This window comes from Marmota flaviventris, chromosome 19, assembly GCF_047511675.1.
Source record: "Marmota flaviventris isolate mMarFla1 chromosome 19, mMarFla1.hap1, whole genome shotgun sequence".
Taxonomy (NCBI): Eukaryota; Metazoa; Chordata; class Mammalia; order Rodentia; family Sciuridae; genus Marmota; species Marmota flaviventris.
In genome coordinates this window covers 34061965-34074284 of record NC_092516.1, presented here as the reverse complement: position 1 = coordinate 34074284, position 12320 = coordinate 34061965, and positions in this window count along the sequence as shown.

Sequence of the window (12320 nt, the reverse complement as noted above, 5' to 3'; positions counted from 1 at the left end):
TAGTTAGGAGAAACTTAAAGATAGATTTTCATGGAGTCTTGAATCTCTAGAACCTTGGAGAATTACCTTTGGACCTTATGCAAATTGATTTAAAGCATTCTAAACATCCTTCTTAACTCCATTAGAACTAAGTGAAACCAGTTGGCCTGTTACTGGCTGTGGCCTCAGGTGATCAGGAAGTTCAGTGTTGATATGCCCAGACCCCATTCAGAACCACTTAGTCCTGAGCCCACTTTCTGTTGCTCGGCTTGTCACCCATGGAGAGCAGCTGTGCATGCTGGAAGCTTGAGGCCCCAGGTGTGGGATGAGGTGGGGGTGGCATGTAGCTTTGGCACCTAAGCATTCATGACAAAACAGCAGGGAGCTGTCAGGAGTCTTAAGCACTGAGAGCCTTGATGCTCTGCCTTGGGCTCCTCCCTGGGAAGCACCGATGTGCACCAGAACTGCCCAGACGGGGCCACTGCGACAGGTAAAAAGTGTATTTCCTACCTTGGTGGTTAGTTAGCAGGTTCTGTAGATGTCATTTTGATAAATCTTATTAAAAGTTTCCTTAAACGACATGTGTCTTCCTGGTGTGTCACCTCCCATCCAACAGCCAGTTGCCACCCCACAGGCTACTACCGTACAGCGTGCCCCTGAATGTGACCATCCACTAACTGTGTCAGAGCAGAACAGTGACCTGGGTGGATCTTGAGTGCAGGTATAGCTGGGTTCACAGGCTTTGGGGTAAATCGCCACCTTCGGTCTGACACCGCTCCTAAAGCAGAGGTGTCCGTGGGCCTCACCGTGGACAGAATGCATGTGTCATGTGCACACATGGGCAAGTGAGGTAAGTGGGTGCCCCGTGCCCAGCTCTGACCCAGCCCCTCTCCTGTGTTTCCTTCGCTCTGCCGCCTTCCCCCCCAGGTGCTGAACACTGGCTCTTCCTCATGCCCTGGAGCAGTCTCACATCCTACCCGGTGTTTATTCAGCAAGAGTCAGCCATTTTTCAACTTAATAGCCCTCAGAAGCACAGGCCTGTAGGTGTGGGCGAAGTATGAGAAGTCAGCAGGACGGTTGGGCCGGCAGGGCCGAGGGGAAAATGCTATTGGTGACGAGAGCGCAAGCATATGAGGTCCCCCACCAAACATGCCCCTTTTTTGTTAAATCACATCAAAAGCCTCAACTCTGGCTCAAAAATATGGAAACGTGAGCACTGATGAAGTGACAATTTAATAGGTCTTTCTAAGACCTCCAGCAAATGACTGAAGATGGGAGGCGCCTGCTGGTCACTCAATGTATGGATGTCTAGGTGGCCAGGGCTCCCAGCCCATCCTCAGCAGTACAGCAAGAGAGACTCAGAGGAGGCCTTGCACAGGGAAGAGTGGCCCATTCACTGCTACAAGCAGGAGGAATGGCACCTTGTAGAGGGACTCCCGTGGAAGCCTCGCATTCCAAACAGGAAGCACTGACTGAGCTGAAATGAGGACTTCTCCCATGTCACTTACACTTCTGATTTGGGCTTACAGCAGTATTGAGATGTAACAGGGAAGCACTCTAGAAAATCTGATAACAGAACATGCTGTGTGTCGGTCACCTGTGGTCTCAGTACTGATTCCTGAATTTAGGTGGACTTAGGAACAGTGCCCTGTGAGCAGGCAAGCCGTCACCACAGGAGGCCTGTCACAGCCAGGTGCTGCAACCAGGGCAGGGGACTTCTCCTGGGACACCCCACCACCACCTTTTATGAGCACCTCTCCTGCTTGGGGTCCATGACTCTCAAGAGCCCCATGTAAAGTGACTGCTTCAGGGAGATGTGATGGGAAGGCAGCAGCAGCAGGAATGAGAGGGAAGTCTTGACATTTAGACCCCTGCCCTCACAGCCCCAGCAGCTTCCATTCTGTCCCTTCAGAGCTGGATGGTGCCATGCTGACACCAGCCCTGCCCTGCCCTGCCCTGCCCATCCACTAGAGGGACCTGTGGAGCCCCTGGTGGGACATGAAGGAAATGCCGCAGGTCACTCCCAGGCCCGATCTCATTCAGAAAAACAAAACCTTTTCATGTTTGCTCCCGTCCTACTCCTCTCCTACTGCCCACTTGGACCGTGACTGGCACCCTCCACACCCCTGCCAGTCATTCCAGTGACCCCCAGGGAAAGTGTGCTTTCTCTCCACTGGGCCCTCATGTGCTGTCCCCTCTTCCCAGGGGCCCCTTTGACAACCTCTGTTTCCTGGTCTCTGGGACTCCCTGTTTAACAAAACCAGGGCAACAGGCCTGCCCATGAGGCCACGCTCCTCCAGGGCATCAGCACTGATGGGCTGACCACAGGGACCTCCACCGCTGGGCCTGATTGGCCTCCACACTGTGGGCCCAGCTGGGCGCTGACCACAGAGCAAGCCCAGTGAAATCAGTTCCTCAGGTGAAAACGGCCAGCAGTCGAGAGTGGTCAGCAACATGGCCTTCGTGTAGGCGGGTGTTGGAAGAAACAGGAAGTCATGTTCCTGCTCCCTAAAGGCCCCCTGAGGAGGAATGGCTTCCAATTGATCCAAGCTGCTTTGCATGGCAGGTGGGTGTGTGTGCCCAAGAGTCGTGGTCCTTGTGAGCTCCCGCTGACCACAGACCCGTAACAGCCCCAGAAACAAACTACAGATGGTGGTAAAGTTCATAAAGAAACAGAAGGTGCATGTGGAGCATGGGGGCAAAGCGGGCAGACACGTCACCTTTGCCAAGAAGTAGCATTTGTGCTTCAACCAGAAAACCAGGCACCCTATGCCAGGAAGGGGCCTGGGTGGGACACAGTGTAAGACAGCACATGCCGTGAGGGGTGGGACATTGTGGCTGGGGCCAGAGGAGGAGCGGAGAGCCCAGGTGCAATGGCCTGGCCCATGTCAGGAATGAGTGCAGTGTCATTCACAGGCCCAGGTTGTGGCATCTGGGGTGGCCTTGCCTGTGGGCCCTGGCTGCTCATTTCTAGTTAATGCGGAAAGCTGGAGTGATGGAGAGGGTCTGAGGGTGGATGGGCTTGCCCTTGCAGACCCTTGTGCGGCAATTACTTGTGAGAAGCAGGGTCTCTGAAGCCTGCCAGCTTTTTGGTGAGTATTCTGCTTGCCTCCAACTGTCAGTGGGAGTGCCTGGTGTGGGGGGGTTAACTGAAAACTAACATCTAAATATTTCTGGGAATTTGCTTTTTTTGTGTGGTAATTTGCTTTTTAAAACAAACTCCTGGTGGAAGTTTGATTTTGTTGTCTCTTCCCCAAGAAGCTGAGCTCAAAAATAAGCCTCAGTATTTTCAGCTTGTCCTGTTTTGAGATGATGTGATGTGGTGCTGGGAAAGGAAAGTGAATCTAAGCCAAGTCCCAGAAACAGTGGCCCAGGTGGGTTTGAGTATGGACAGTGAGCACAGGTTGTGGCCCACAGAGCCCACCATGCCAGTGTGGGCCTGAGGCATGGCAAGCCAGGGCCGAGGCACCCCACAGTGAGTGGACCTGTCACACCTCAATAGCTGAGCCTGGGCTGGTAGGGACACCTAGTCCACATAGCACTATCCACCTGAACCCTGGAGCATCCATGATCCTCTGACCTCAACCTCCCACTTCCCCCATGAGCATCAGGAAAACTAGAAGTGGGGGCAGACCTGAAAGTTCAGACCAGGGCTAACCAGTAGCATTGGTATTTTCTAACACCTGATTAAGCCAGGAGCAGTGGCACTTGCCTTTAATCCCAGTGGCTTGGGAGGCTGAGACAGGAGGATTGTGAGTTCAAAGCCAGCCTCAGCAACAGCAAGACACTAAGGAACTCAGTGAGACCCTGTCTTTAAATAAAATTAGAGATGGGGATGTGGCTCAGTGGTTGAATGTTCCTGAGTTCAATCCCCAGTACCAAAAAAAAAAAAAAAAAGAACTCTGATTAGCATGAATTTGGACTAACAGTGTTCACCCAAGGGCTATATAAACCCCTAGTTCAAATGTCAACCTGCTATCTGGTCCCCTGTTTCCCTGCAAGAGTTCTGTGTCTTGTCTTCCCACTAGAATAAATCCTGCTCCTTTCACTCTTGTCTTCCATTGTCTGTGAATTTCATTCTTCTGATTTGCAAGACAAGACCCTGGAAAGAAGTTAGCAGTGAGCTTCTGGGATCTGCTGTGACACTGGAGGGAAAAAACCCCCCAGTAAGAGCTGCAACATGCAACTCAGGGGTGGAAAAGAATCGGGCTTTGCTGGCTGCTGACTCCAGCAGGCATCCCCAGGAGTGTTTAGCGGCTAACACTAACATGGGCTTTCTCAGCTGCAGAGGCCTGTGACTTAGGCAGACCCCACCAACCAGCAAAAGCATAGAATCTGGTTTCATCTCAAACTCGTTTCAAAACGACAGTTGTCCATCCCCACTGGTTGTCTGCATTTATTCTACCAGCTTTCAAAAGCCGAGCTCCTCTTATAGTAAGGCGGGAATTTCCTTGATTACTTGGAAATACTCTTTGGCAGCCTGTTGTTCTAAGGGTTGTCATTTGCTCTTTCCTTGGGTTTCACTGAAACCAGGTCCCTCTGTGTGCAGTTCCCCCCTCCTCCACCTTCAGGATCAGGCTCATGTGCTCACAGAAGACCGCAGTTCCTTCCAGCCTGTGTCCTTCCAGCCTGGCTGGAGCTGCTCCAGGGGAGCCGCAGAGAAAGCGACCTCCATCCTGCAGATCTGAGCATGTCCTCAGGAAACCCTGCTGCTCCATCCACTGGGTGGCGGCATCCTTCCTGGGGATTCACCCTCTTTCTAGAAGCAAGTCCACAGAGCCGCAGCACCCCGGGCTCTGTTGTGGTTGGCACCTAAGAGCACTGCCACCCACCCCATGTTCCTTGGGGAGCTTCCTGGTGATATCAGGAACTGGCTCAGTGCTGGAGTGCAACCCCCAGATGCCTGTGCCGCCCCCGCTCTGCTTCCTGCTCAGACACATCCAGTTTGCTTTCTTCCCTAAGGAGCCTGTGGAATATGGTGGGGAAACGAAGAAGCTCCCTCTGGGGCAAAGGAGCCTGAATTTGGTTCCACCACCACTGAGGCTTGGGCAGGTCACCAAGCTGCATCTCAGCCTCCACAGCCACAGAGCAGATGTCAACAATGACATCTGCCACTGCTGTTTTGAGAATTGAGGGTGATGGGCATGCAATATCCCCTGGTCCTCAGTGGGACCGCTAAGAGGTGGAAGATCAGCAGCTGATCCTTCTGAGGCCTGGCTGTCCCTGCCCCTTGGGTCTGGAGAGTGGCTAGTCTTAGCATTGTGTGTGAACCTTCTGAACATGGGCACATCCTTGGAATGTTCTAGCATCCCATTTGACCTTGGAGGGAATCTAAATTTGAACACAGCCCCACCATTAGTTTCTTGACTCCAGGAGAGGTGTCCTGCTCGGCATGCCCCAGCCCAGAGGAGGAAGGGACCCCAAGAGGAAGGACAAGGAGACAGTGAGGGGCCCCATCAGGCTGGGGGCAGGTAGCAAGAGGTCAGCCAGTGAGATTCAGGGCAACGGGCCCCCACCCCGGGTCAGTATGTCACCAAGCACTAATTAAGTGTGACACATTTGGCCCTCCCTACACCAGCACAGTCCTGCAAACTGGGTCCCCATCCAGGAAGGTCAGGACCCGGCCCGGTGCTGTGGGGCAGCAGGAGGTCATTCTCTGCCACCTGAACCCTGGCACCTCTGCTGGTGCGTCGCTCTGGGCCCTGCATGGCCTCCAGTGGGAGGAGGGGACAGCGGGACTGCTCCTCCTTTCTCTTTGTGAGTCGAAATGTATTTTTCCCTTTTCCTAATTAACTCCCTGCCACCCCGCTCGCGGTAAAGCCAGATTTATTTCTGCCTCTCTGCATTCAGGCGACGGGCTATTTAATCTCGGCTGCGTGGACTCCAACACACCGTCTCAATGAAATGCAGATCCTTCATCCTGTTAGCGGCCGGCCAGCGCTCTTCCATCTTCCTGCTGTCCACCACTGGCTGTCCGGGGCTGCTGCCACTGCTGCTGTAAATCATGCAGTCTCTCTTTCATAATAACACCCTTTGCCCTTTGGCCACACCTGTCAGTACAGCGGGGACTCTGCTGAGCTGGAGTCAGCTGCTCACTTTCATGGGCAAACCCGGCCTCAGGCAGCACCTGGCCAGCTGGTCCCTGGAAGCCAGAATCAACATCACACCCTCCAGTGATCAATTAGATACCCTTTGTCTCTGCTCAGTCCTCACCCTGTGTGGTCTAATTCCCTGCCTTATCTTAGTACCCAACTCTATGGTCAACAAGGGGGTCACCTCCCAAATAAACGACTTGTAGCCTGGCCTCAGGATCAGCCTCTGGGGAAAGTCATAGACAGGCAGGCGGATGAGCCAGGCACGTGTAAGTCCTTGGTGTTTTGTGTGCGGGCTTCTCTAGGTGGTTGCCCTGTCACCCTGTGGCTTGGACCACCCTCGTCCATGCCAACTGCACTGTAGCGTTTCATTGTCCTCATCTCTCAGGTCACTACCTCCACTCCCCCGCATGCCACTGGCCTGCTCCTGACCTCTCATGTTGCTGGGGTTTCTCACTCCCCTGCAGCTTAGAGCTGATGGCACCTGCCCTCCAAGCCCCAGCACCCTCCTTCTTCACCTGCCTCTAGGGGACTACCTCCTGCTCCCATCCCTCTGCAGCAGAGGCTCCAGCAGCCCTGGCTAAGTGGTCTCCTCCCAGCAGGAAGACAGCCTCTCATTCACCCAGAGAACAGAGCAGGGCAGGTGAGGTAGGGTAGCAACACAGGTTGAGGTTGACCTTGAGCCAACCTTTGCACATCTCCCGTGGGCCTTCTTCCTGAGCTTTCCCATGCTGCTAGCTCTTGCATTTATGCAGTTACCGCCCCCCACACACCTTGAGAGGCCCCTTTGTTCCTCCCACAGCTTGATTTCCACTGCTGATAGTTCCACCCATCCTCACCCCATCTATCCAACCTCACACACCTCTAAAGCCTGATTGGAAATATGGTTCAAATTCCTTCCTAGCAGACTCCAGGCCCCCTGCAAATCAGGGGATATGGCTGAAGCTAGGAGATGTGAAGATGAAAGGAAGAAGAGGCCTGTCTAATTCCACATCAGTCCCCTTGGCTTTAGTCAGCTTTGGCTGCATAACAAACAGCCCCAACTTCAGTGACATGGACAGTATTTCTCATATCTTACTGATTTAGTCTGGGTTACGGCCCATGGCACAAGGACTGACCAAGAATGTTTATTCTATGGTGGAAAAGAGAAAGGTTGAGAGGGCAAGTCCAACACCAAGTGCATTTCAAATGGGCACACATTCACGGGCCAAAGCAGGTCTCTCCCAGGGTCCAAAGTTGGGTGCAGAAAAGTGCATGGTTGTGAACAACAATGTCAACCATACACCCCACAATGTATGCAAGTCCAAGAATTTGGTGTTCCAATGCTCATCAAAGCATAAACTTGCTGAGTTGGCAATGCTGGGATGAGGCACAATGGGACTTTCAGGAAGAAGGCCTTGACTTCCCTCTTGTGAAAAGATCACTTCAGCCACTCCAGCAAGGACAAAGCAGGTAGCCTGTGACCAACATCTCCCAGCCACAGTCCTCACTGACATAGTTTCTATTCAATCCATGACACTCCCTGAGAACCTCACTGTGCCATACCTCACATCGGCCATAACTATCCAGATGCCCCCAACGGCCATGGCTTAGCAGGGGGACAGGTGAGCCTGCCTCCACAAAGGAACAAAATCAGTTGCAGAACAAAAGCACAGGCCATGTGTCTAGGACACGTAGACTGGGGTGAAGAAGCTGATGGGCATAAATGGGAAGGAGGATAAAACATTGGCAAAGAAAAAAATAAATGGGAAGGAGGGGACATTTGGGCTGGGTATCAAAGGGTGAGTAGGAGCCCAACATGCAGAAGGAGTGGGGAACAGAAGGCCACATTCTGGGAGAGCAGGTCTGAATGTGAACAACTTAGAGAGCAGTTTTCTTTTTCTGTCTCAGAGATTGTGTTCAGGACAGGACTAGGGCATGTTGTTACCATGGTACCCAGCTCTGCAATCTGTGTGACTTGAACATCCTGCTCTGACCTCAAGCGGGCAAGTGGATTCCTTTTCCAGAAGAATTAGTCTATGAGCTCGATTTCAAGATGGTCCCTCAGGTAGGTTTTGACAGGTCATAAATTGGGCCTGCCCTCGGGTGTACTTTTTACTGAAGGCTTTGGTCATGTGCTTTGCAGTCCAAAGGCCTGATGTGCTGAGTCTGTCCCCAGTAGGGCACTTTCTACAGTGGCCTACAGAGCAAACCTCAACCTGAGCCCTGAGCACGTGGAATGAGACTGTACCAGGCCAGGGGATGTTTCTCAGACGTGAGTGAGCGTGAGAACTTCGGCAAGCTTCTAAAACATGGACTCTTGGTCTCGACCTCCAGGCCCTCTGATTCTGCATATCCATGGGAGCCAGGGAGTCCTCAATCCAACAAGCTCTCAGGCAATGCTGCTGCTCACAGGTCACATTCTGAGTGGCACTGAACTCCAAACCCCACCCTACAAAGGATTATCAACCTCGTCCTGTGACATCATGATGGCCAGCCATACTAGGAGAGAGCTTGGGCAGCATCTTCCTAAGGCTGATGGTTGGGCCAGGGGAGAGGTTTAGAGATAAGCAACCTGTGGGTGGACAGAGACCAGCAGGCCACGGAGCCTGCAGCCTCTAACCTGGTCTTGAGGGGAGCAGAGTGGGTGCAGAGTGGTGTCCTCACTCCTCCTGGGGCTTCAATACCCCACCAGCACAGCCAGGGGGTTGGCTGAGGCATAGGCCAACATTCTTCCAGCCAAATGCACTGTCACAGAGCACTCACAATATCCCAAGCCTGGCTTTGGAATCACCACCTCCAGAGGGACCGACTGTTCTCACGACAACCTTGTTTTGCAGATGAGTAGCAGGAGGCAGAGGGAGGCAAGGTGACCTGCAAACCCAAGGTCACAGCCAGTAGGTGGGAGAGCAGGGATTGGAATCTAGATAGTGGGCCTTCTGGTGACGCTCTGCATGGCCAGGCCGGTCCTGGAGCTCTGGAGAGGGGGAGGGAGGAGCTGGCAGCAAGGTTAGGATGCTCTGCAACAGGGGACTGCCTTAGTGGAGTCCGAGTGGAGGTTCTCCTGTGCATGTGGGGAAGGGAGGCCCAGAGAGGGCTGGAGGTAGCAAGGACACCAACAGCATCAAGGACACCAACATGCTCCTGGCCCATTAGGGTGAGAAAGAGGAAGGGATGGGGGCCATGAGCTTTTCTAAAAGCCACCAGGTCAGGCCCAGGCCAGGAGGTACTCAGCTCCAGCTTGTCCCTCTCCCAACACTGCCTGGGCTGCAGCTCCACAAAGATAGCTCTGTCCCTGTCCTCTGCAGCCAAGTCATCTCCATGGGGAAACCATACGGCCACCCACTCCTTCCTTCTGGGGATGCAACCAGACTCACTCCCCCACGTCTGCACCTCCCCTTTGGCTCACGTCACTGTTGCCAAAGGAGCAAGCAGGTCCAGGTCACAGGCCCCATGCCTCTGTGTGTGCGCACATGTGTGGCTCTACATGTGTGTGAGTGTGTGACTATATGGCATGTGTACCCGCGACTCTGTGCACACAGAGGTGTATGGTGCATGCACATGTGTGTGACCCATGTGCTCTTTATGTGTGACTGTGTGGTGCCTGGGCACCTGTCTGTGACTCCATGGGGGGCGGGGTGTGTGTGCATGTGTGTGTGTCTCAGGAAGCTTCCCAACACTGAAATGGGGAGATGGGGAGCTGACACTGGAGTAAGAAACAAAGGACACTGGACAGATGAAAGCAGAGCTGGCCACTCACACTGCTGCTCCTTCCTTCTCCCTCCCTTATCATAGGACTGCATTAGAGTCCCCATCTGTGCAAGGTTTCAGCTATCCAGTCAGCTTTGATCCAAGAATATTAAATGGAAAATTCCAGAAATAAACAATTCATAAGCTTTAAATTTGCATTCCAAATAGCTGGGCAAAATCTTGAGCCCTCTCACTCCAGCCCACCCCAGGCACGACTCATCCCTTTGGACAGAGACTCTGCGTTCACATGCCACCTGCCTGTCTGTCACTTAGCAGCCACCTGGGTCATCACATCGCTGTCCCGTGCTGTGTTCAAGTAGCCCTCATTTTACCCCGGGGACTCCGAAGCGCAAGAATAACGACGCTGGCAATTCATAAGTGCAACAGAGAAGTCAGGAAGTGCCTCCTTCAAGTTTGAAAGGGTGAAAGTCCTTGACTTAAGAAAGAAAGGGAAAAATCGCGTGCTGAGGTTGCTAAGAAAGAATCTTCTACCCATGAAATTGTGAAGAAGGGAAAAAAATCATGCTAGTTTTGCTGCTGCACCTCCAACTGCAAGAATTATGGCCCCAGTGTGTGATAAGTGAAGATGGGAAAAGCCTTACCATGTGGGGTTCGGTGCTCTCCAGGGTTCTGGGCATGCCCAGGGCTTTAGGAAGCCCCCTGTGGACAGGGTGATGCTGGACCTCAGTTAGGGGCTGTTTCAGGAATCAGTGCAAATGAAGCACTTCAAGTTTCCAAGGGCAGCACAGGAGACCGCACCCTCTTCCACGCAGCCCTGAGTACAGCTTTAGATGTAGCCATCACTCAATAGACATCATGTCCATGGAAACGTCCAGAGTTCACCTGCCAGGGGGGACCTCGGGGATGCTCCCTGCTCCTCTTCAGCAATTTCTCTCTTGAAAAGAGGCCAAGAGCGCATCTCCAGGGGTGCAGGGTCACTGTCATCTGTGGGTCAAAGGACTCTAGTAGGAATTATTCAGTGGACAGATGGGAAACAGAGGCCAGATGTGGTGGTGGTCACCTATAGTCCCAGCAACTCGGGAGGCTGAGGCAGGAGGATCACAAGTTCAAGGTCAGCCTCAGCAACTTATTTATTTATTTTATTTAAAAAAATAAGAAGAGCTGGAGATGTAGCTCAGTGGCAGAGCATTCCTGGGTTCAATCTCTCATAAAAAGGAACGAAGGAAGGAAGGAAGGAAAAAGGAAAGAGAGAGAAGGAGAGAGAGAAAAGGAGATTAGGGGCTGGAAACAGCCATTAGGTTGAGTTCTATAAACACAGTCCTGGTTTTGCTTCACTCAGTCCTGAGTGAACTATGATTCAGTGACTAACCATGTCCTCCCATAGCAGTCAGGAAGCTTCCAGAACTCAATTGTTTGGTCTGAAGGCAAGATTGGCCAACCCAGCCTCAGCAAGCTATTGAGGGGCCCCCTGGGCTTGGAGCATACACCCTGAGTTAAGATCTGGTAAGTTCCTGAGGAGTGGTGGCAGGAAGCCAAATTAGCTCCTCAGGCAGGGGGAGGGCTTGGCAGCCAGGGCGAGGGGTCTAGGCAGCTGATGAATGGCCTGGCCAGCAAGCCTTTTCTTGGGTGGCCAAGGCCAAAGCTTGTGGGTGGGAAGTGGGTGGAGTCAGGGCTAGCAGTGTCCAGCCTCAGGCCCAAGGTCCCCATCCCCCATCACCCTCCTGTTTTCTCACTTACAGCTCAGAACTGGGGAGAGGGGCTACGGAGCCTTTGGCCCGCAATGATGGTCAAGCTTGTATGTTTCTAGGGAAGGAAATCCGAGTGCTAATGAGAACCAAAGGAAGCCTTGAGAACTCATCTGTGACTCACAGACTGAGACTCCAGCTCCAGACACCCAAATTCAGCCAAGCCCCATCACTGGGTTTCCTTGTGTGACATGAGCGACACCTGGTGGTCATGTGTGGAATTTCAAGACCCGTTCTCCAGGATGCCCAGGGGCACCCCATCCCAAATGCACTATTGTCTGGGCAAAGGTGGGATGTGCCCCAACCAACCACCCCACACACTGAGCACCTGAGGACCTGGCAGTGGTAAGGAGGTGTAATACAGTGGCCACACCTCCCATCCAGGAGACATTTCATTCATGTGTTCATTCATTCCTCCACGCATTTACTGAGTGCCTCCTGGACGTAAGGGACAGAGATGAACAAAATGGCCACTTGGCTGGCTTCATGGAATTGACATCCTAAGAGAGAGGCAGGTGACAAGCATGTACGTGATAAGATAATTCAGACTGTTAAGTGTGTTCAGGAAGAGAGTCCAAATCCTTAGAGCCCCTTCAGTAAACCCCAACCTTATCTCTCAAACCTCACCTTGACCCAGGCCCTGGCCTGACCTCATGAAGCTCCCAGCCAGTCCTGGTCAGATGCCCTCCAGGCCTCAGGCCCTGGCACACACTTTTCACTCTGACCTCAGTGCCTCCCTCCCTCCTTGCCCTGAGAGCTCACCAAGTGTCAGAAATGGATTTGGAAGACCTTGGGTCCTGACCATGACTGCCAC